Raw genomic sequence first — 22375 nt, 5'->3', positions numbered from 1 at the left:
TACTGGTTAACCTAATGCCTATCCTAATGCCTCTTTAATCTTAGGTGGGGATTTTAACATAGCATTAAACAATATCTTAGGTAGATGGCCTCCTAGGAAATCAGTATCTCTCAACCCCACCTTAAAATGTTTTATGAACAAATTCAATGTAACTGATATTTCGAGGGAATTATTTCCAAATGTTAGGCTGTATACCTGGTCCAATAAGGACTACTCAAGGCAGTCTAGAATTGACTACTGGTTACTTTCTAAGTGTCTGTTAAATTATAACATTTCAGTTGATATTTGTAGTACTCCTCTGACTGATCACACAGCAATCCGTTTATCAGCAGTGTTCGAAATACCCGTCTGCAGTCTGCATTTTGCAGAATGATTTCCAAGATTGCAGAAGAAAAATTAAACAACCTGCAATTTTGCAGAATGAAAAAAATCAGGCTCAGGATACAGTGGTTCTCAATTTAGCAAACTAGCGGCGCTGTAAATAAACTGAAACCTGCGCTGCGCGAACCTGATGGCGTTTTCCAGGTCAAAGTTGAGCAATATTACATAATGGCGACAACAACCAAATAAGGGCATGTTAGGGTTCACCCAGTCGGAAACGGTCAACTTACTTCTCGGGACCCCCGCCCTCGTGCCACCCAGAGCTCTGGGGGGGGTTAGTCGCAAAAAAAGACAGGAACCCCAATGTAGTTCACATCTTTATTCGCAAGTTCCCCCAATTGGACAAGAATACAGAGGGTTATTATATACGAGTGTTATCTGTGTGTAAATGACATCACTGTTTGATATCTATGTGTATGTGTGCATGAATGTGTGTGTCTATGGGGGGCTGTGAGTGAGTGACATCATTTTGATATCTGTGTCTATTTGTGTGTGTGTGTGTGTCACATCTTAATTACATCACTGTTCTAATGGAATGTTTAGATGTATGTGTGTGTGTGTTTGACTTGCGTGCCAGTGAGCAGCTTGATCTTGGGGCAGGTCAAATAATCTCCATCAGTGTGTGTGTGTAAATCATAACATAATGACATATTTCTGATGATATGACATGATAGCAAGGTACAGACAGATTTTAAAGGTCATCGCTTATGTACACCCCTTCAGGTCAGATATAACATAGGGCAATATGTACTTAAGATGGTGATGGAATTTTTAAACACAGATATGTTATAAGAAAGTAAACAAAAAAATAAGAACAAACCTAAACAAAGACAGTCATACGAAACATAAACAAAGAAGTGCTACATCAGGAAGGTCAAACAGGATTCAGGATTAAACTCAAAGTCTTACCATTAGAATCATAAAGTCTTAACAATCCTAAATTATATTCTGTAATTATAAAACTAACTTAAAACTATAAAACTAACTTAAATCACTGAATGCATCTTAGATCTAACAATTAAATCTAAATCACTGCCATAGTATATGCAATAGTCCAAAATAATAAAGGATCTTAAAAAGCTCTCCCATATACAGTCTTAACACTTTGTGCAGCAATAAGGCTAATACAAAACTATAAAACTAACATGAATTATGACTTTAAATTTAACTTTAATCCCAAATACACGTTGGATATGCAGCTGTGGGTGTGTGTGGCGTCATTGCAGACCTTGGCGCCGTTCAGACACATCTCTGATCAAAAATACACATTTCATATCAAAATAAACAAAATGTTCCCAAACAATGTCCAGCCGAGACCTAAGGTTATTTTAACTGAACAGACATTAATCCTTAATTTTGTCACAAATAAATTACTGCCTTCTTGGTCAAGAATTACAATTATTTATAAACCTACATAATAATAAAACCTAACAATCCCCCCCTTTGATAATAGTATCACTATTATCAAATCCTAGGATCATATATGATCATTATCACCTCATGATCATATATGTGATTACATCGAGAATTAATCTTGAGTTAATCTTTGCCCTTCTTGACGTATATTGGTGACGTATATTGGTGCATGCCCAATCAGCCCTCGTCCCACCTCACCGGAGCTTAGAGAAACTCAAAACCTCTTAATTCGTCCCAAATACATGCTACTTCCTTCAGAGTAATTTGTTCTAAAACAGTGAGGGAAAATGAAATTAGAAGGCATATCGACCTATAGTGAAAAAGAGTCCTGTAAGAATACAGAGTTTCAGAGCATAGAGAAGTGTAATAATAGTAGAAAACGGCATCAGATGAAAGACATAACACATTCGTGTGGTGTGCGCTCGTGCAGTCCAGTTAGCAAATTGCCAGAAGATGTTGTCCAGCTCGAGCGGGTAACCCTGCTCCGAGCAATGAAGTGGTCCAGAAGGCTCGGGCGGGTAGCCCTGCCCCGAGCAAAGATGAAGCAGTCACGAAGGCTCGGGCGGGTAGCCCTGCCCAGAGCAACAATGAAGTCACGAAACCCGTGATGAGGACTGTCATGGTTGTAGTGAGGATGATTGGTTCCAAACGGGGCGCACGATCTCTTCCCCTCTTTGTTCACAACGTCTTGAGGATTCTCAGTCGAATCTGTGTAGAGCTCAGAAATAGAGAGACCGAGAGAGAGAACAGAGACTGGAAAGGGACACAGAGAAAACGTTAGTAGCAAACTTGTCATTGTAACACAACTTTGTTATGGAGCCTTCTTCAATCGTTTGGCATGGATCCACTGTGGAAAAAGATCAGTTAAAACAGCAGTAAAAGTAATGGCGACTATGTCTGCAGGCCCACTATATTGTTCTCCCAATTGTCCAAATCGTTCAAAAAGTCACACCAGCACTTGTCTCCCACTTGGAAGGGGTGTGTGGTGTTGAGAATATTGTATTATTGACCTTGGTACAAATTTTATACAACTTAATTATAAGGGCTGCAGAATACTCATCCATATGCATCCAAATGCCAAACCACTGACAGGGCGTCATGTTACCATGACAGGGCGTCATGTTACCATGATGCCATGTTACCATGACGACTGAAAAACATGTGCTCTTAAAGTCTCGCATTTTACTGTCTTCACACCACACCACAGCTCCGATTTCCCAAGCTGAAAAAAAATAAAAGCAGCCCCAGGTCCGACGCTACTAGTACCTAGCCATCGAGCCACCTAACTCATCTCTGTGTGTGCGTGTCACTGACACACATAGACTGACGGACGGGCTGATGCTACCCCCACTGATCACTCTGACAGATCGATCTACCACTACTGTTGTAAACAAAAGAAAAACAAAGTCCTGCACTCAGCGCCTTACCCATTTTGGCCCTTTTTTGGAACATGGCGCCAATATTTTGAGACAAAGTAGCAGCAGATTTCTTGTGTTTTCTGTCTTTATCTTCTTTTTTCCCCATTTTCTCTTCTATCCAGGGCTACCGCGTGATGTCACCGTACCGCGAGATTTTGTTAGGCGCCATATTGGAAGACCAAGTACATGCACTCACAATATAAAACAAAGTACGAGCGAGAGTAAAGTGATACGATGGCTGATAATTCTGGTTATGTGAGTACATTACCAGTTGCAGAAAGGGCACTGTATGTGGAGAAACTGGCTGTGATTGATGGGTTTGACCCATATGATAAGACTCGGGGCAAGGGAGAATGGATTTTTTTATTTCATAATTTATTTTTAATTTACTACTTATCTGTTTTTATTTATATGTATTTGAATTATTTGGACATGGGGAAAAACTATATTTAAAATCCAAAGAGGGATGGAGGGAGGAAAATTAAAACAAAAGAAAGAAATGAAATATAGAGTAGAGTATATTTGATAAAATTAAGGATGTTTTTATTCAGTAAACATTTAAAAAAATGTTCTACAACACTCTAGCCTAGTGACTTACCAGTAACAAAATAGACTTGAAGTATTCAGATCCGCTCTGCATAAAGCAGCTAAATACTCTCTCTGCCTCCTGGCAGAAAGCTCCTTAGTTTGCTCCCCTTGTGTCTCAATCACAGCTGGTATTCTGTAGAAAGACTTCTTTTCACCTTTCCCATCAGTTTTGTTAGAACCCTAACACGTAGGTTTTTGATGAACGAAGTGCCTCGTGGGTTCACATACCGCGCGCTGCCGTTATTTCCCCCTAATCACGAGTTTGTTGGTCTTCCAATATGGCACAGGGTTTGTTTACTTCCGGTTTCGGGTGACGTCAGTGAAAGGGGTCTAATGGGGGCATTACCGCCACCCACTGGATTGGGGTGTAAAGCAGTCTGAACAAAACGTGTAAACATAAACATAGAAGAAATGAACCCGTTTTTCTAACTCGTCCTCACTTAGTCTACTTTTCTTTTTTGATTAGTCTGGATTTGATATTGTAAATTTAAATGTGAATCAATGTATATTCATCGGAGATGAACAAATGAATAAATCTTGATGCGTGTGTGTCCGGGGGGGGGATCGAACGAACCCTCCGATCCCCCCTGGCTACGGGCCAGTTAAGAAGCAACCATTCTGTGTTGAGGGAAGAGGATCTTTTCTCTCCTCCCGTAACAGTGATGAGATTCACAAACGATTCGGATCTTTTTCGGGATGAAACATAAAAATGACTCGATCAAGCGAATCGATACAGACGCATGGACTGCATTTGTTTGAGTTCATGCACACGTAATGGTTTGAGGAAAGTTCATACTTTAATTTCATGCAGCATGAAAGTGTGATTATTGTTTACAATTTGAAAACAGGAATACAAATAAGGTTTCCGTAGTTTCTGAGTCAAGAATCAAGTAAATTGATTCACACGCATGCGAGTTTGTTCTAAAGAATCGATTCAGTGAAGCTTTCGTTGAGATCATAGTGAATATACAGAATGTCCGTATTTTATACGGATTTGATTCAATAAACATAGTATACGGGCGTACAAATAAAGTTATACGGATTCTTTTTAACAAAAAAACCTTCAATATTTATTTAGAGCTATAATCAATTCCCACGATGATAAAAGAGCACATAACATTTACACTTTGTGTTGTTGTTGTTTTTTTTGTCAAACATTGAAGCTTTGTATTTATTCAGTTTATTGTTATTAATATTGAATAAAAAGTAACTGGGATATATCATTGTTAATTATCATTCAAATTTTAGGTAAATCATTTTAATTTGCATCTTATAAGGATTTTATAAGGGAAATAAGGATTTTGGAAGTTGGTTATTACAGGTTTGATTGACCAAAGGTTTGACATTTATGCACACCAGGAACACAGTTCTGACTGTTCATGTCCAGAGTACTGATTTGTTTCATTATTTTGTGCATATCCAGTAATGCCTTATATAAATGCTATAACAATTAAAGATACATTACACAGCTCCTAGAGATTGCAAATACCTGAACGAGGATAAATCAAAACTGAGCCGGCCAAATTGTCTAGAATTTGTGTAGAATGCTAAACCACAGCAATTCATCCAATCCCGTGGGTTTTTTCTCGGGGTCCGGGTACCTTAATACAATACAATTTTCCCCCCATGGTGGCACGAAGGAATCACATCACACACATCACATTATCTCTAGCCGCTTTGTCCTTCTACAGGGTCGCAGGCAAGCTGGAGCCTATCCCAGCTGACTACGGGCGAAAGGCGGGGTACACCCTGGACAAGTCGCCAGGTCATCACAGGGCTGACACATAGACACAGACAACCATTCACACTCACATTCACACCTACGGTCAATTTAGAGTCACCAGTTAACCTAACCTGCATGTCTTTGGACTGTGGGGGAAACCGGAGCACCCGGAGGAAACCCACGCGGACATGGGGAGAACATGCAAACTCCACACAGAAAGGCCCTCGCCGGCCCCGGGGCTCGAACCCAGGACCTTCTTGCTGTGAGGCGACAGCGCTAACCACTACACCACCGTGCCGCCCACGAAGGAATCAGTCCTGAGATTAATTAGGGTAATTATTATGGGTTTAACATAAAAAGCGCGCTCTTCCCGTGACAGCTCCTTCACTTCACGAGGATCACCTTCCCGTAAACAAATTACGAGGATAGCCTTCCCGTGCTTTTATACGAGGTTTACCAATCTTCCCGTGGCTCTTCCACGAGGATCGCCAAAAAACATCCCGCAAACAAAAGTCTACGAGGATCCCCAAAATAAAAACGTCCCGTGCCTATACACGAGGTTTACCAATAAAAACATCGTCCCGTGCCTATACACGAGGATTATCAATAACATAACCAAAATAATAAACAACTGTTTTTTTTTTCTGATTCTACCAACCAGGCGGAAGTCCCCCCCAACTAATCAATTAAAAGAGACCCCTTACCTGATTGGAAGTATCCCACTTCTGACACCAAATTGTTAGGGTTCACCCAGTCGGAAATGGTCAACTTACTTCTCGGGACCCCCGCCCTCGTGCCACCCAGAGCTCTGGGGGGGGTTAGTCGCAAAAAAAGACAGGAACCCCAATGTAGTTCACATCTTTATTCGCAAGTTCCCCCAATTGGACAAGAATACAGAGGGTTATTATATACGAGTGTTATCTGTGTGTAAATGACATCACTGTTTGATATCTATGTGTATGTGTGCATGAATGTGTGTATGTGTGTGTCTATGGGGGGCTGTGAGTGAGTGACATCATTTTGATATCTGTGTCTATTTGTGTGTGTGTGTGTGTGTCACATCTTAATTACATCACTGTTCTAATGGAATGTTTAGATGTATGTGTGTGTGTTTGACTTGCATGCCAGTGAGCAGCTTGATCTTGGGGCAGGTCAAATAATCTCCATCAGTGTGTGTGTAAATCATAACATAATGACATATTTCTGATGATATGACATGATAGCAAGGTACAGACAGATTTTAAAGGTCATTGCTCACGTACACCCCTTCAGGTCAGATATAACATAGGGCAATATGTACTTAAGATGGTGATGGAATTTTTAAACACAGATATGTTATAAGAAAGTAAACAAAAAATAAGAACAAACCTAAACAAAGACAGTCATACGAAACATAAACAAAGAAGTGCTACATCAGGAAGGTCAAACAGGATTCAGGATTAAACTCATAAAGTCTTACCATTAGAATCATAAAGTCTTAACAATCCTAAATTATATTCTGTAATTATAAAACTAACTTAAAACTATAAAACTAACTTAAATCATTGAATGCATCTTAGATCTAACAATTAAATCTAAATCACTGCCATAGTATATGCAATAGTCCAAAATAATAAAGGATCTTAAAAAGCTCTCCCATATACAGTCTTAACACTTTGTGCAGCAATAAGGCTAATACAAAACTATAAACTATAAAACTAACATGAATCATGGCTTTAAATTTAACTTTAATCCCAAATACACGTTGGATATGCAGCTGTGGGTGTGTGTGGCATCATTGCAGACCGTGGCGCCGTTCAGACACATTTCTGATCAAAAATACACATTTCATATCAAAATAAACAAAATGTTCCCAAACAATGTCCAGCCGAGACATAAGGTCATTTTAACTGAACAGAAATTAATCCTTAATTTTGTCACAAATAAATTACTGCCTTCTTGGTCAAGAATTACAATTATTTATAAACCTACATAATAATAAAACCTAACAGGGCAGTTGGCATTTTCCGATATAAGATTGTCACTTTTAATACCCGCTGGGAGGACCCGACAACTACCTCGGCAGTATTTGGCAGTTTCCGCCATGCATCTCCCAGAATTCAATGCGGCACAACAAACATGGCTCCCAAGAAGAGGATTGTTTCTTCGGGGCAAGAGTCTGACAAAAACACCAAGAAAACAAGGACGATTTTATCGTATCTCGGCAAAACCGGCAGCCAGCGTGACTCCAACAACAACAGTGACAGATCGCACGTCCGCGAGGGTGACAAAAATGAAGACGGGATCTGGTTCAGAAAGCGAAGACTCTGACTAGTTCTTATTTTACATACATATATATTGGTAAATTGTATAGGTTTGTATATATTGTATTCAGTGGCGGCTCCTGAATTTTTTTTCAGGGGGGGTAATTTTCCCCCGTTATGTCTACACGGACCGTAAATGTCCACAGGACTGAAGTAAATTGACCTAGGTAGCAAATCAATTGGCCGAACTTGTTTTTGCCTGGTAAATTCAGATATCAATATAGACCAGTGGTTCTCAAACTTTTTTCACCAAGTACCACCTCAGAAAATACTTGGCTCTCCAAGTACCACCATAATGACCAACATTAAAATACAGTAGCGTAGTAGGCCTAAGTATTCATTAAAAACAAGGCGGAGGTTTTATTTAACAAGTATATTTAATATTGTTGGCCACTATAACATTACACACAGTACTTTGAACAGTAACACTGTGTTTAAATATAGGAAAATAAAACACTGTACTTAAATAATGAATCAAATAAAATTAATTGCACATAAAAGTGAAATAAACATTGTACTAAAATAAATATTAAGAGTTCTTAAATATTAAATGAAAATGTACTTAAAAGTTAAATAACTGTACTGTTCTTAAATGTTAAGTAAAAAAAAAGTACTGTACTTGATGTACTTGAAAAAAATCAAAACAGGCTATGCATAGCTGCAGTTCCCCGATTGTGTGCGGCTTACCGGCTCTGGCGATCAGGAGGCTGGTACGATATGAAGCTTCCTGTGCTTTGGCTACGGGTGTACCATAGGACAGAATGGTGGACTTGGACTGCTTCAGTTCATCACGTTTTTGTAAAAAAAAAAAAATCCATTGGTTTGTCCTTTAGTGCTGTGTTTGGTTGTAAGATGCCGTTTGAGATGCGATGGTTTCATGGACTCATTGCTCAGAACGTCCTCGCATACAACACACTGCGGCCTGGGCAGCTCCTCTGTCCCACTCCAAATGAATCCCAGTTTTATGTATTTTTCGTCATACTTCCTCCTCACTGGTTTCTGCTGTTTGCTAGCAGTTCTGGGGCTGGTTTTGCCACTGTCATTAGCATCTGCGCTCGGCTCACACACGTCCTCTTCAGTTCTCCCTCTCTCCTGATCCACGCTCCCATTCGCGGATTTAAGCCACGACAGTAATTTTGTCATACCCGTCATAATTAGCAAAGCCACCTCCACCTTTTCCCATCACAGCCTGGTCTACCAATGTCGGATAACCGTCTGTCAGCAGAACCGGCGGGAATCCGTACGTACGCTACGTATGGCTACTCAGAAGCATTTGCAAACTTTTTAAAATTATTAACTTAATTTGTATCTCCTTTCATTTTCTTGTCATCGGTAAATAAGATATTTTCATCCATTCGGATATTATGGACAGTATTTCATGTTTTATTTATTTATTTTTTTATTTATATTTAATTAAGTAATTCTTTGGCGTACCACTAGAATGGAGCCCGCGTACCACAGTTTGAGAATCTCTGATATAGACAATCTCTTCTCTCCACTAGGTGGCAACACTGAACAAGTTAAAGGTGGCAAACTAAGGTAGCCTAGTAAACTAGACCCACCCGCCTAGTGGCCAAAAATATTTTTGCCTACGAGTGGCAAATATTCACATTTAGTCTGGCTTGCCAGGCTAAAACTAAGGAAGATTCATTGTGAAGCCTTCAAAGCAAAACATTTGGCATCACAATCAATTAATATTACATTACTCATTTATTTTCTCATATTTTTCCAGTATTCTATAATAAGTAGACACAAATTCTTAATTATAAACATATTCTAATTTCTTCATTCTCATCTCATTATCTCTAGCCGCTTTATCCTTCTACAGGGTCGCAGGCAAGCTGGAGCCTATCCCAGCTGACTACGGGCGAAAGGCGGGGTACACCCTGGACAAGTCGCCAGGTCATCACAGGGCTGACACATAGACACAGACAACCATTCACACCCACATTCATACCTACAGTCAATTTAGAGTCACCAGTTAACCTAACCTGCATGTCTTTGGACTGTGGGGGAAACCGGAGCACCCAGAGGAAACCCACGCGGACACGGGGAGAACATGCAAACTCCACACAGAAAGGCCCTCACCAGCCCTGGGGCTCGAACCCAGGACCTTCTTGCTGTGAGGCGATAGCGCTAACCACTACACCACCGTGCCGCCCTCAAACAAACATGTGCAGCTTAATTATGTGTTTTTTATATGGAATTGCACCATTTTAACAACAAATAATAATTCTAAATAAATTCTGCAGTTTTTTTTTTCCGGGGTGGCACGGTGGTGTAGTGGTTAGCGCTGTCGCCTCACAGCAAGAAGGTCCGGGTTCGAGCCCCGTGGCTGGCGAGGGCCTTTCTGTGTGGAGTTTGCATGTTCTCCCCGTGTCCGCGTGGGTTTCCTCCGGGTGCTCCGGTTTCCCCCACAGTCCAAAGACATGCAGGTTAGGTTAACTGGTGACTCTAAATTGACTGTAGGTGTGAATGTGAGTGTGAATGGTTGTCTGTGTCTCTATGTTAGCCCTGTGATGACCTGGCGACTTGTCCAGGGTGTACCCTGCCTTTCGCCTGTAGTCAGCTGGGATAGGCTCCAGCTTGCCTGCGACCCTGTAGAAGGATAAAGCGGCTAGAGATAATGAGATGAGATGAGGTTTTTTTTCCCAAGAATTCCTCCAGAAAGCCATGCCTTAAAAGGAAATTTAAAGTATTACAAGCATGTCAATGAACACAAAAGGCTTTAGTTATTTAGCTATATACACACAAGGTTACACAAGGTTTTGTAGTCAGTGCAACTTGGCTTAACAAGTTGGAAAAAAGGTAAGGTGCTGCTGGCTCCAATGAACACACATACTGTACAATATATAAAAACTGAAAATATGCTTAATTTACACCAAGTCAGAGAGAACTTAGGCTACTTAAATATTCCAAGCATGGCAATGTTAAACTGCCATTGGTAACACACACACACAAAAACAACTTTTGCCTAGTAAATTCAAATATCAGATATCACTGTACCATCTGCTGTGCTACTTCCAGAGTGGAAGAGAACGCAAGGGTAGCAAAAAAGAGCATTGACTACATCACAGCCAGCTAGCCAAGTTTTCCGGTGGTACCAGTTCTTGTTAAAACCTCTTGAGTAGGTCTTCTCCCCCTTCATAGACACTTGCTTGATGTTTAAATTCGGTCTAGGAGGTCCTAGCTGTTTGATTGCCGTTTTCTCCTCATTGGTACAACGACTAAAGGGAACTTCTTTCAGAGATGCTATCGTATTGTTGCACTCAACACTCGCCATCTTCTTCATAGAATGTTCACACATTTGCTGCGCAAGTTGCGTTTTCCAGCCCAAAATTATGTTCAAAGCCCGCTAAAATGCACTTAAAACCCCCCAATCTGGCAACACTAGCACGGCGCAACAGGTGTATGACGTAAGCACGCTGCTTGTGCGAGCACATAAAACCTAATAGAAAATGCATTGGGAGCATCTCATCTCATTATCTCAAGCCGCTTTATCCTTCTACAGGGTCGCAGGCAAGCTAGAGCCTATCCCAGCTGACTACGGGCGAAAGGCGGGGTACACCCTGGACAAGTCGCCAGGTCATCACAGGGCTGACACATAGACACAGACAACCATTCACACTCACACCTACGGTCACCAGTTAACCTAACCTGCATGTCTTTGGACTGTGGGGGAAACCGGAGCACCCGGAGGAAACCCACGCGGACACGGGGAGAACATGCAAACTCCACACAGAAAGGCCCTTGCCGGCCCCGGGGCTCGAACCCAGGACCTTCTTGCTGTGAGGCGACAGCGCTAACCACTACACCACCGTGCCGCCCGCATTGGGAGCATGATTTTCGAAAAAAATGTACGTACCATTAGTGTCAATGGGAGATTTTGGGGCAAATCTGAACCTGACAGAAATCGCCCCAAAAGGGCGTGGCTACACCAGGCGCGACCTTAGCCTGATTGGACAATGACATTACTGTTGCCGTGGTAGTAGGAGTAGATAAAAAAAAATCTCCCTCTCTGTTTGGGAGTGCGTCGCCCAAATCGCCCCTATTAACGAGCCGCCAGTGATTGTATTGTTGAATCATGCAAAATTATACTGATATTATATGCCTTTTGAAGACAGCAACAGTATTTTACCTTTATTCATAGATACTTTTGAATATTTTGTTTTCTCATACCAAGCTACACTAATACACGTTTTGTGAACGTACATGTTCTATTTTTTTTTTTTTTTTACTAGTGCTGTCTTGCCTGTGGTGCAGACTAGCACAAAGTAAAACAGTTGCCCTGTAAGACAAAGCTCATAGGTTCAGTTCTGTAGCTCTCAGTTCTGCCATGATTAGTTTGTACCCAGTTCTCTGTTGTTAGTTTAGAGAAGTGAAGCCCCTGCAGTAGTTCTCAGTTCAGTTCATGACCTTGCACTTTAGAAGCCAGGCAAACACAATGAACCCAAACGTCTTTCCATTTGCCAGTTGGGTTTTATTCCTTAATGGCATCAATTCTTTGCATCATTGTAAGATGTAACAGAGTGTAGAATTGAAACCTTGCTTTCAATTTAAAACTACAGGTTGCAGATGCAAACACTGTGAATGAAGTACATTCTGGGTAACAATCTATTGTTCAAGCTAGAAACTCAATCTTGACAAAATGTAACATGACGTGCAACATGAAAATTAATGTTTTGTTTCTTGAAGAACAGTTGTGTTCTATTTTTTATGGTGGTGATACCTTTATTAGTATGTTGTGTGGAAGGATAATGTGTGGGTGTGATAACTAGTACATTTACAGTATGAATTAGTTGCTATACTTCTAGTTGTAGTAGCCCGTAGTGTCAGGGCAAGGGGGATGAAAGACCTGTGGAGGTATCATGGAATGATAACTTTGCTGCAGAGAAGGATTTGTGAAGACTGAAATTAAAAATAGTGAGAGAATAAAGAATTGCACTAATGCTACGAGTTGTAAAGCTAGATATGATGAAAATATAGGCATTATTAGGTTGAGAAGGGTGTAGTATGGAGGCTTGTGTATTTGCAGAAAATATTTCCAAATTGCAGAACAAAATTGACATTCTGCAATATTGCAGAACACTGGAAAAAAGTATTTCGACCACTGATCAGTATCATTGTTGGGAGGTCACTCAGCAAGTTCGAAAGCTTCATTTTGGAAATTGAATAGTTCTCTCCTGAACTTAACACAAGTCAAAGAGCATGGCAAAGATTTAATCAAAATTCATTGGACTAATGCGAAAAGACAGAAATCTTATGGGAGGAATTGGGAACTTCTAAAATATGAATTGGGGATGTTTTTCAGGAGGTTTAATGCTAATTTAGCCAAGCAAAAAAGAGCATTTGAAGATGATGTTATTGTGCAGCTAGCTTCTATTTCTCAAAAGGGAAGACCTAACTGATAGGGAAAGATATGAATACATAATATTAAAAAATAAACGAGATGATTTATATAAGGGGGGGCGGTCCCTGTAGGACTGGACAAGCGGCTACAGATAATGGATGGATGGATGGATGGATGGATGGATGGATTTATATAAGAAAGAGCTAAAGGAACATATATTTGATCTAGAACCAAGTGGTTAGAGGAGGGTGAACAAAACTCAGCCTATTTTTTTTAGACTGGAAAGAAATTGGGCTGCACTCGCCACAGTTGATAAACTTAAAAGGGATAGGCAAATATTTGATGATCCTAAGGATATAGCTTCCATTTGCCACAGTTTTTATAGCAACTTATACATATCTAAATATTCTGAAGCAGCTACCAACTCTTTTATAGATTCAATCAGCCAGTGTAAAATTATTCCCTCAGAAGATAGGGATACATGTGACTGTAGCATCTCCCTTGAGGTGATAAAAGCAATTCATAATCTTAAAAAAAAAGTCCAGGATGTGATGATTTAACCTCAAAGGTTTATAAAATGTTTGATGAAGCACTGTCTCCCTTTTTAGTGAAGGTCTTCTCAGAAAGCATTGACAATGAAGCTCTTCCAACAACTATGACTCAAGGTGCCATCACTCTGATCCCAAGACCAAATAAAGAAAATTTAGATAATTGGTATCCAATCACACTCCCAAACAATGACTACAAAGTGTTGGCTACCATATTCACTAATCGGCTGAAGGACGTTTTGGATTTGATCATAGGTGAGTCAGAATCTGGGTTCACGAGGAAGCGACACATTGCTAATAATATCAGATTGGTATTGGATTATAATGACATAATTAAAGACAATAGTTTCATTTTGTTTTTTGATTTCTATAAAGCTTTTGATTCACTTGAACATGGCTTTATTTTTGAAAGTTCTTAACAAATTTGGCTTCTGACATTTCTTTTGTAAAAGTATTAGACCCCTATAATAATGCTTTACAAGGAATTTCAGTTGCTGATAGACAGATTAAAATTGGTCAACTTGCTGATGACACCACAATTTTCCTGAGGGATGCTTCTCAAATTTCTCTCACAATAGAGTTGATTAAAAGTTTCTCTAATGCTTCTGGCCTCCACTTGAACTAAAAAAAAAAAAAGTGAACTCATGGCCATAAAAGATTGTTCTGTGCCCTCTATATATGACATCCCTGTGAAGGATCGGGTTACTTATTAGGGAGTCATCATCTCCAAAGATAAAAATACAAGGTGTTCATTAAATTTCAACTCCATTATCCTTAAAACACAAAAGAAATTAAATTCATGGTTACAAAGAGATTTATCTCTGAGAGGTAGAATCTTACTTTCAAAAGCTGATCATTTATTCAGGATTACTTATAGAGCTCTGTCCTTAGCTGTAGATATCAGTTCATCCAAAACAACAACAAAAAAAATGACAATATGTTGTGCAATTTTATATGGAAAAACAAAATTCACTATATTAGAAAGGCTGTTATAATGAATTCAAATCAATGTGGGGGTTTGAATTTCCTGGACTTTACTACATTAAACAACACAGTTAAAGTAAATTGGTTTAGACAATTTATAAACAACCCTTCATGTTTGTGGAACTTTATCCATAATTACAGTGGTGCTTGAAAGTTTGTGAACCCTTTAGAATTTTCTATATTTCTGCATAAATATGACCTAAAACATCATCGGATTTTCACACAAGTCCTAAAAGTAGACAAAGAGAACCCAGTTAAACAAATGAGACAAAAATATTATACTTGGTCATGTATTTATTGAAGAAAATGATCTAATATTACCGTACATATCTGTGAGTGGCAAAAGTATGTGAACATTTGCTTTCAGTATCTGGTGTGACTCCCTTGTGCAGCAATAACTGCAACTAAACATTTCCAGTAACTGTTGATCAGTCCTGCACACCAGCTTGGAGGAATTTTAGCCCATTCCTCCGTAAAGAACAACTTCAACTCTGGGATATTGGTGGGTTTCCTCACGTGAACTGCTCACTTCAGGTCATTTCACAACATTTAGATTGGATTAAGGTCAGAACTCTGACTTGGCCATTCCAAAACATTAACTTTATTCTTATTTATCCATTCTTTGGTAGAACGACTTGTGTGCTTAGGGTCGTTGTCTTGCTGCATGACCCACCTTCTCTTGAGATTCAGTTCATGGACAGATGTCCTGACATTTTCCTTTAGAATTCGCTGGTATAATTCAGAATTCATGGTTCCATCAATGATAGCAAGCCATCCTGGCCCAGATGCAGCAAAACAGATCCAAACCATGATACTACCACCATCATGTTTCACAGATGGGATAAGGTTCTTATGCTGGAATGCAGTGTTTTCCTTTCTCCAAACATAATGCTTCTCATTTAAACCAAAAAGTTCTATTTTGGTCTCATCCATCCACAAAACATTTTTCCAATAGTTTTCTGGCTTGTCCACGATTCTTAGCAAACTGCAGACGAGCAGCAATGTTCTTTTTGGAGAGCAGTGGCTTTCTCCTTGCAACCCTGCCATGCACACCATTGTTGTTCAGTGTTCTCCTGATGGTGGACTCATGAACATTAACCTTAACCAATGTGAGAGAGGCCTTCAGTTGCTTAGAAGTTACCCTGAGATCCTTCGTGACCTCGCCGACTATTACATGCCTTGCTCTTGGAGTGATCTTTTTTGGTTGACCACTCCTGGGGAGGGTAACAATGGTCTTTAATTTCCTTCATTTGCAGGGATGCAAACAGGGCGCCTTTTGGCGGATGCCGCCTTTTTCACGGCTGAATCACGCAGATCCGATTTTTTTTTTTTAGGGGGGGCTTTGGAGTGTCTGATTATAATTTCATCAAAGTAAATTCTGTATATAAGCAAATGCCGTTACAGTCCATGAAACACAGGAAGTGTGCAGACTAAGCCCCTTTACATAGTCTAGCACTGGTTGCCGATGGGAGATAGCCTAGTTAAGACGTGAGCCCAGTGCGCTCAAAGATACCAAATGGAAGTGTCGGTTAAAATGATCTTCTTGCACATTTATTTTCTTCCCAGTTGCAGTGACAAACATTAACTCATAATAAATGTAACAAAATAACGAAACGAACCATTCACTTACAACATACTTAAAGTGCACACGGGCACAGTCGAAAAACTGTTTGCTTCCCCAGTCAGCAACACCTGCATTCAATTTTTCCCTTCATTATAAAGGCCTAGCGTGAACTGCAGTGACCTGGTATACACAAAATAAATAGACAACCCCCTGGTGGCATGGAGCAAAATTACAGGACATGACAAAGAGTTACATTTCATGACACTCAATGAATTATGGCTCATACACACCCACCCCTAATTGCGTCTCCCAGAGCAATTACACCACATTGAAATGAGACAAATACCAAAAGGAAAAAAAAAGAAAATATAGATAGGGAAAACAGGTGTTCAACTAGTCCTAAGCTTCATTAAGCAAACATATTTTTGTTATGGGTCGTTCAATGACGTTTGTTTTGGTTTTCAAACGAACCACACGTACCAGACCCCTCTTATCAGGGAAGGTTTGCAAAAAACTCTTCCTAGCATCCATGACCCACGTGGTGCTGTGGAGTCAACCAAGACAAGGTCTTCAGGAATAAAACTTCTCTTCTCCTGGTTCCATTTTTGACGCTCCTGTAGCAGAGGTAAGTATTCACGGATCCACCTCTTCCAAAAGAGATCTGAGATGTACTGGGTTTGTTTCCACCTTCTCCTTGCATAAACATCAGTCTTATCGAACAGCCCTGGTGGGAGCACTGGTTTTCCTTTGAGGAGCAGCAGATGGTTGGGCGTCAATGCCTCAAGGTCACTGGGGTCTTCTGAAAGCCTTGTGATGGGGCAATCATTGAGCATGGCTTCAGCTTCGCAGAGCACAGTGTGGAACATAGCTTTTATGTCTGCCATGATGGCTACCTGTTCCTGTCTGAACCTTATTAGAACTCCGACCAATGAGCTGGTGAGGTTCGGTCCTTGCAACAGTTGACTGTTTAGCGAGGCTCCTTTGAATTCTGCACCACAGTCAAACACCACCCGCAGCTTTCCTTTGCGCGGATGGTACACGCCATGGTGCGGGATGTACCACACCTTCCCTGTTGGTGTTTTACACTGATGCTGAGGCACTTCTTCGGCATAGCCATTGTTTATGACATCAGAAAGAAAGTTCTTGTACTCCTCATGAAAGCTTGCATCTTTCTGCAGTCTCCTTTTCAGACCATGAACACGTTGCATAGCAACACTGAGGTTGTTCGGCATCAAAACATCTTTCCCTCTGAAAGGCAGTTGGAAGGAGTAGTGTCCATTCTGAAGCTGGGCAGAGTTTTCCATTATCTCCACAAACTTCTTATCTTCCCTTGACATTTCTTCCTGTTCTGCAGAAGCTCACTCATTGAAGTCATAGTTGTACTGACTTGTTAACAGTTCTTCAATTCTGTCAATGGCAATTCTGTTGGCATTAACTGAAGGGTGGTCACTTTCACAGTCACTACTGCCCTGTAACGGACCATTTATTACCCACCCCAGTAGGGTTCTGATGGCGTAGGGTCCAGCTTCACGACTGTTAATCACCTCCCATGGCTCCATCAACCTGGAGGCGTTTGTGCTGATCAACAAGTCAACACCAGCATTTATGTAGGGGATTTTCACATTCTCTAAATACGGCCATTTTCTCAGCTCCCTTTCGCTGATTATGTTGGCTGTGGAGATGGGCATTTCTTCCTGCGTGCACACTTTGGGAAGTGGATAGAAACACTCCTCAGAAAGTCCTGAAATCTCCAAACTGTCGACAACAGAGCTTTCAACCACATTATCATAGCCCAAGGTGCGGATGTGAAGTTTGAATTTGCATCCCTCCACATTCAATTTTTCAATGAGCTTCCTGGTGCAGAAAGTTCCTGTACTTCCTGGGTCTAGGAAAGCATGGGTTTCAATAATCTTGTTTCCTTTTAAACACTTCACCTTAACAGGCAATATGGGAAGAATTCCATTGCAGTGGCCAGCCCCTGTAAGGCCAAAAGCTGAAGATGTTCAACAGCTGTCAGAGGTCTTCGACTGCTCTATATCCATCTGCTCACCATCCTTCTGATCCTTTTGAGTGACTCTTTCCTTCTCTCCAATATGCTGGGATGCATTCGGTTACACTTTTTGCAAGTGATGCGCCTGTTGCAGTTCTTGCTCAAGTGTCCTGTGCATAAGCAACTGAAACACAGGCCTTTCTCCTTTAGAAAGTCCAATTTCTCCCTATGTGTCTTTCTTCCCAGCTTAAAACACTGTTGCAATGCATGACCACTAATATTGCAATACTGGCAAGAGATTGAATTGTTCTTGGTAGATGTCACTTTGTTCTGTGCCTTCTTCTCATCACCATCTTGTGTACTAGAGCCATCCTCAATGGCCACCTGTGTAGCTAAGCTGTTTCCTCTCATGTGTGGTTTCATGTGTGACTTGGTTGTCTTGATAGCTCCTTTGCTAGCAGGTGCGGTGTCTTGTATGTCACCGAAGACTGGATCTGAAGTGATTCTGACCTGTTGCTCAATGAACTTCACAATGTCTAAAAACTGTGCTCTTCGTTTAGTTTTCTCCAGTATCTCACATGCCTTTGTTCTCCACTTGTCTCTAAGTTTGTATGGAAGCTTCTGACTCAGAATCTTGATATTTGCTGGCATGTTCAGTTCCTCCAAGTACTGAAGATCAGCCATAGCATTGCAACACTCACGGAGGAAAAGCCCATTAAGCGCTTTGGTGTCCTCAGCTTTGATACTTGGCCATCCTATGACTTTATCCATATAGGCAGCAGTTATCTTAAACTCATTCCCAAAGTGCTCTTTCAGCAATGTCTTGGCAACAGCAAATCCAGTGTTGGCAGTCATATGAAGGCAGCTGCGTACAATTTCCCTTGGCTGCCCTCTAGTGAATTGTTCAAGATAGTACAAACAGTCTCCTTTAGAGGTTGTCTTTGCTTCCACACAGTACTCGAACGCCTTCATAATTGTGTTGAACTGCAGAGGATCTCCATCATAAATTGGAATTTCTCTGCATGGCAGCTGTTGCGAAGTTTGCATTTGAACCAGAAGAGCTGTTATGTCATTCTGTTGTTGCAGCAGATTATAGAGATCAGCTGTTTGATTTTGGCCTTGCAGGGGTTGAAATGCTTGCTGACCCAGAGCAGGTTGAAAACCTTGACTGAAGTTGAGGTTAGACTGTAACTGGGGGTGTTGAGAGCCCTGATTGATAATTGGCTTTGGCTGTGCTGCAAGACGAGTGGGTGGTGGCCCCCCTGGTGGCCTTGCAAATGATGTCACATTTTGCTGTGGTAAAAATACATGCTGCTGTAATAACGGAGGCACATATGTTGAGGCCTGTGGATTGAGAGAGGTGAGCTGGAGCTTAGGTTTAATCCCCTTCCTGATGTATGAAGCCTTCCCATTAGATTTCCTTGAGTGGATGCTGCTATTGGCCTGTAGCACTCCTAGCTTAGCTGCAATTTCTGCCATCTCTGTGTCAAGCTCAAGTTGCTCCTTTTTCCTCTTCACAGTGAGCTCCATATCCTCCAGTGCGTATTTATCCTATAACGCAGCAGCTCGAGCCATGAGCGCGGCCTGTTCCGCCTCTGCCTTACGTCTGGCTGAAGAAGTTGAGGATCTGCTACTTGAGCTACTACTTGAGCCATGGTGCCTTGACTGCACATTTGAAATGCTGTCTTCAGGTCGGATCTCATCTTCCTCATCCTTTCCACCAGCAGCTCCAGTTCCATTGCTTACATGAGCCTCCTTTCCAGTTTCATCATTGAGAACAGCAATTTGAATTTGCGCAGCTTGAGTTCCAGTTTGACCCAGCAAATCATCATAACCACCGCTCACTTTCACAGCTGAACTTGTTTTTGCATCAAACAACCATTGATTTACACAAGCAGTGAATTCATTGACACTCAACATTTTTGCTTGATGCCATATTTCATGTTTACTTGCCTCATCAGCAGGCAGTAAACCCAATAAAGATGTTTGCACATAATGTACATTTTCACACAAACCATGAAACTTGTAAAATTCATTCTCAACCTCATTTACATGTTTGTCACACATCAGTTTAGCAATGAATTCTCTTACTTTAGTTAGTTTCCCAAATTCAGATTTTCTTTGCTTTTCTAACATGCTTATTTTGTCTAATAAAGCTTTAGGTGTTAATTTAACCACACGTTTTTCAGTAGCAAAATTTACCTCTGCACCCACACAGAGTTCCTTTCAGACGATTACGAGACAGTCAATTACCAATGCATTGGATTTACGAAAGAATATGTGCGCACAAAATTACCATGGCCATTCAAAACATCAGCGCCGATCAACACATAGCCCCAATCGTGCGTTGGCCGGCTTTGATGAGTAGTGCCACGGTGTGATGACTCTGGTAATGCCACTTCTCCTGTAGCGAGCTTCGGTGCGGATCCAATTAGAAACTATCTTCGGCAACACCAAACATTTGCCCTCCTCACATCCGAATCCACAAACGAACAAATCGGCGTCTTCTTGCTGAACCGTACAATCCAATGGAAGCAGTTTTTCGACGTGAATGTGCAGACTAAGCCCCTTTACATAGTCTAGCACTGGTTGCCGATGGAAGATAGCCTAGTTAAGATGTGCGCCCAGTGCGCTCAAAGATACCAAACGGAAGCGTCGGTTAAAATGATCTTCTTGCACATTTATTTTCTTCCCAGTTGCAGTGACAAATATTAACTCATAATAAACGTAACAAAATAACAAAACGAACCATTCACTTACAACATACGTAAAGCACACATGGGCACAGTCGAAAAACTGTTTGCTTCCCCAGTCAGCAACACCTGCATTCAATTTTTTCCTTCATTATAAAGGCCTAGCGTGAACTGCAGTGACCCGGTATACACAAAATAAATAGACAACCCCCTGGTGGCGTGGAGCAAAATTACAGGACGTGACAAAGAGTTACATTTCATGACACTCAATGAATTATGGCTCATACAGGAAGTATAAGTATGAGAAGAAAACAGTAAATCAGAAAGCTGTGCACATTTGCACAGCTTTCTGATTTACTGTTTTCTTCTCATACTTATACTTCCTATGTTTCATGGACTGTAATGGCATTTGCTTAATTACAGTAGTAATTTTAGTACAGAATTTACTTTGAAATTATAATCAGACACTCCAACGCCCCCCCCCCAAAAAAAATTGGATCTGCGTGATTCAGCCGTGAAAAAGGCGGCATCCGCCAAAAGGCGCGCTGTTTGCATCCCTGATTTGTATATGTAGTGGTTCAGTATTGGTGGGTGGAGCACAGAGGACGGCAGGACAGAGATCAGGTTCAAAATAGCGTTTATTGCTACACTTTTCAGTTTCGCAATTCTGAACTCGAACAGACACACACACGACTGGCGTCTTGTTCAGGGATCCTTTCTGCTCTCGTTCTCCCTCCTTATATAGGGCGCGGTCACTGGGAAGACACACAAACACAGGTTAATTGCTCTCAGGTGTAGTGATTCTGCCACTTACCTTCCCTGACTCCGCCCTCCTGTCACAGACCGGCGCTTGACCACGCCCCCGCTGCCACATACCCCCACCGCCTGACTCAGGCCAGGCGGCCATCCGGCCTGCAGCCAACTCCCCCCCCCCTTGACGGGAGAGGAAGTCCGCCACGACCATCTGCGCCCCCGGCCTGTGGACCACCTTGAAATTAAAGGGTTGGAGTGCCAGATACCAACGGGTGATCCGCGTGTTGGCATCTTTCATGCGGTGGAGCCACTGGAGGGGCGCGTGGTCCGAACAGAGGGTGAAAGGGCGCCCCAGCAGGTAGTACCGGAGGGCGAGGACCACCCACTTGATGGCCAGACACTCTTTCTCTATGGTGCTGTAGCGCCCCTCACGCACCGACAGCTTCCTGCTGATATACAGGACGGGGCGGTCCTCCCCCTCCACCTCCTGGGACAAAACCGTCCCCAGCCCTCTGTCCGACGCATCGGTCTGCAACATAAAGGGGAGAGAAAAGTCAGGGGAGTGTAAAAGTGGCCCCCCACACAGTGCAGCCTTTACCTCAGAAAAAGCCCGCTGGCATTGCTCCGTCCACTGGACCGGATCTGTTGCCCCCTTTTTAGTCAG

At 41.6% G+C, this 22375-nt stretch overlaps 1 long non-coding RNA gene across 1 annotated transcript; it reads right to left on the bottom strand.

The window, feature by feature from the left end:
- Positions 1-685: 685 nt before the first annotated feature.
- LOC132869216 (uncharacterized) lies at positions 686-4163 on the bottom strand. Its single transcript, XR_009650923.1, has 2 exons — positions 3814-4163; positions 686-2550 (listed from the first exon to the last, which is right to left on the bottom strand). It is a non-coding gene; the product is annotated as an uncharacterized LOC132869216 (long non-coding RNA).
- Between the last annotated feature and the right edge of the window lie 18212 nt (positions 4164-22375).

Source organism: Neoarius graeffei, chromosome 20 (assembly GCF_027579695.1).
Source record: "Neoarius graeffei isolate fNeoGra1 chromosome 20, fNeoGra1.pri, whole genome shotgun sequence".
In the NCBI taxonomy this organism is placed as follows: domain Eukaryota; kingdom Metazoa; phylum Chordata; class Actinopteri; order Siluriformes; family Ariidae; genus Neoarius; species Neoarius graeffei.
Note: the sequence above shows the minus strand (reverse complement) of the source record. Positions and strands in the feature narration are given on the sequence as shown.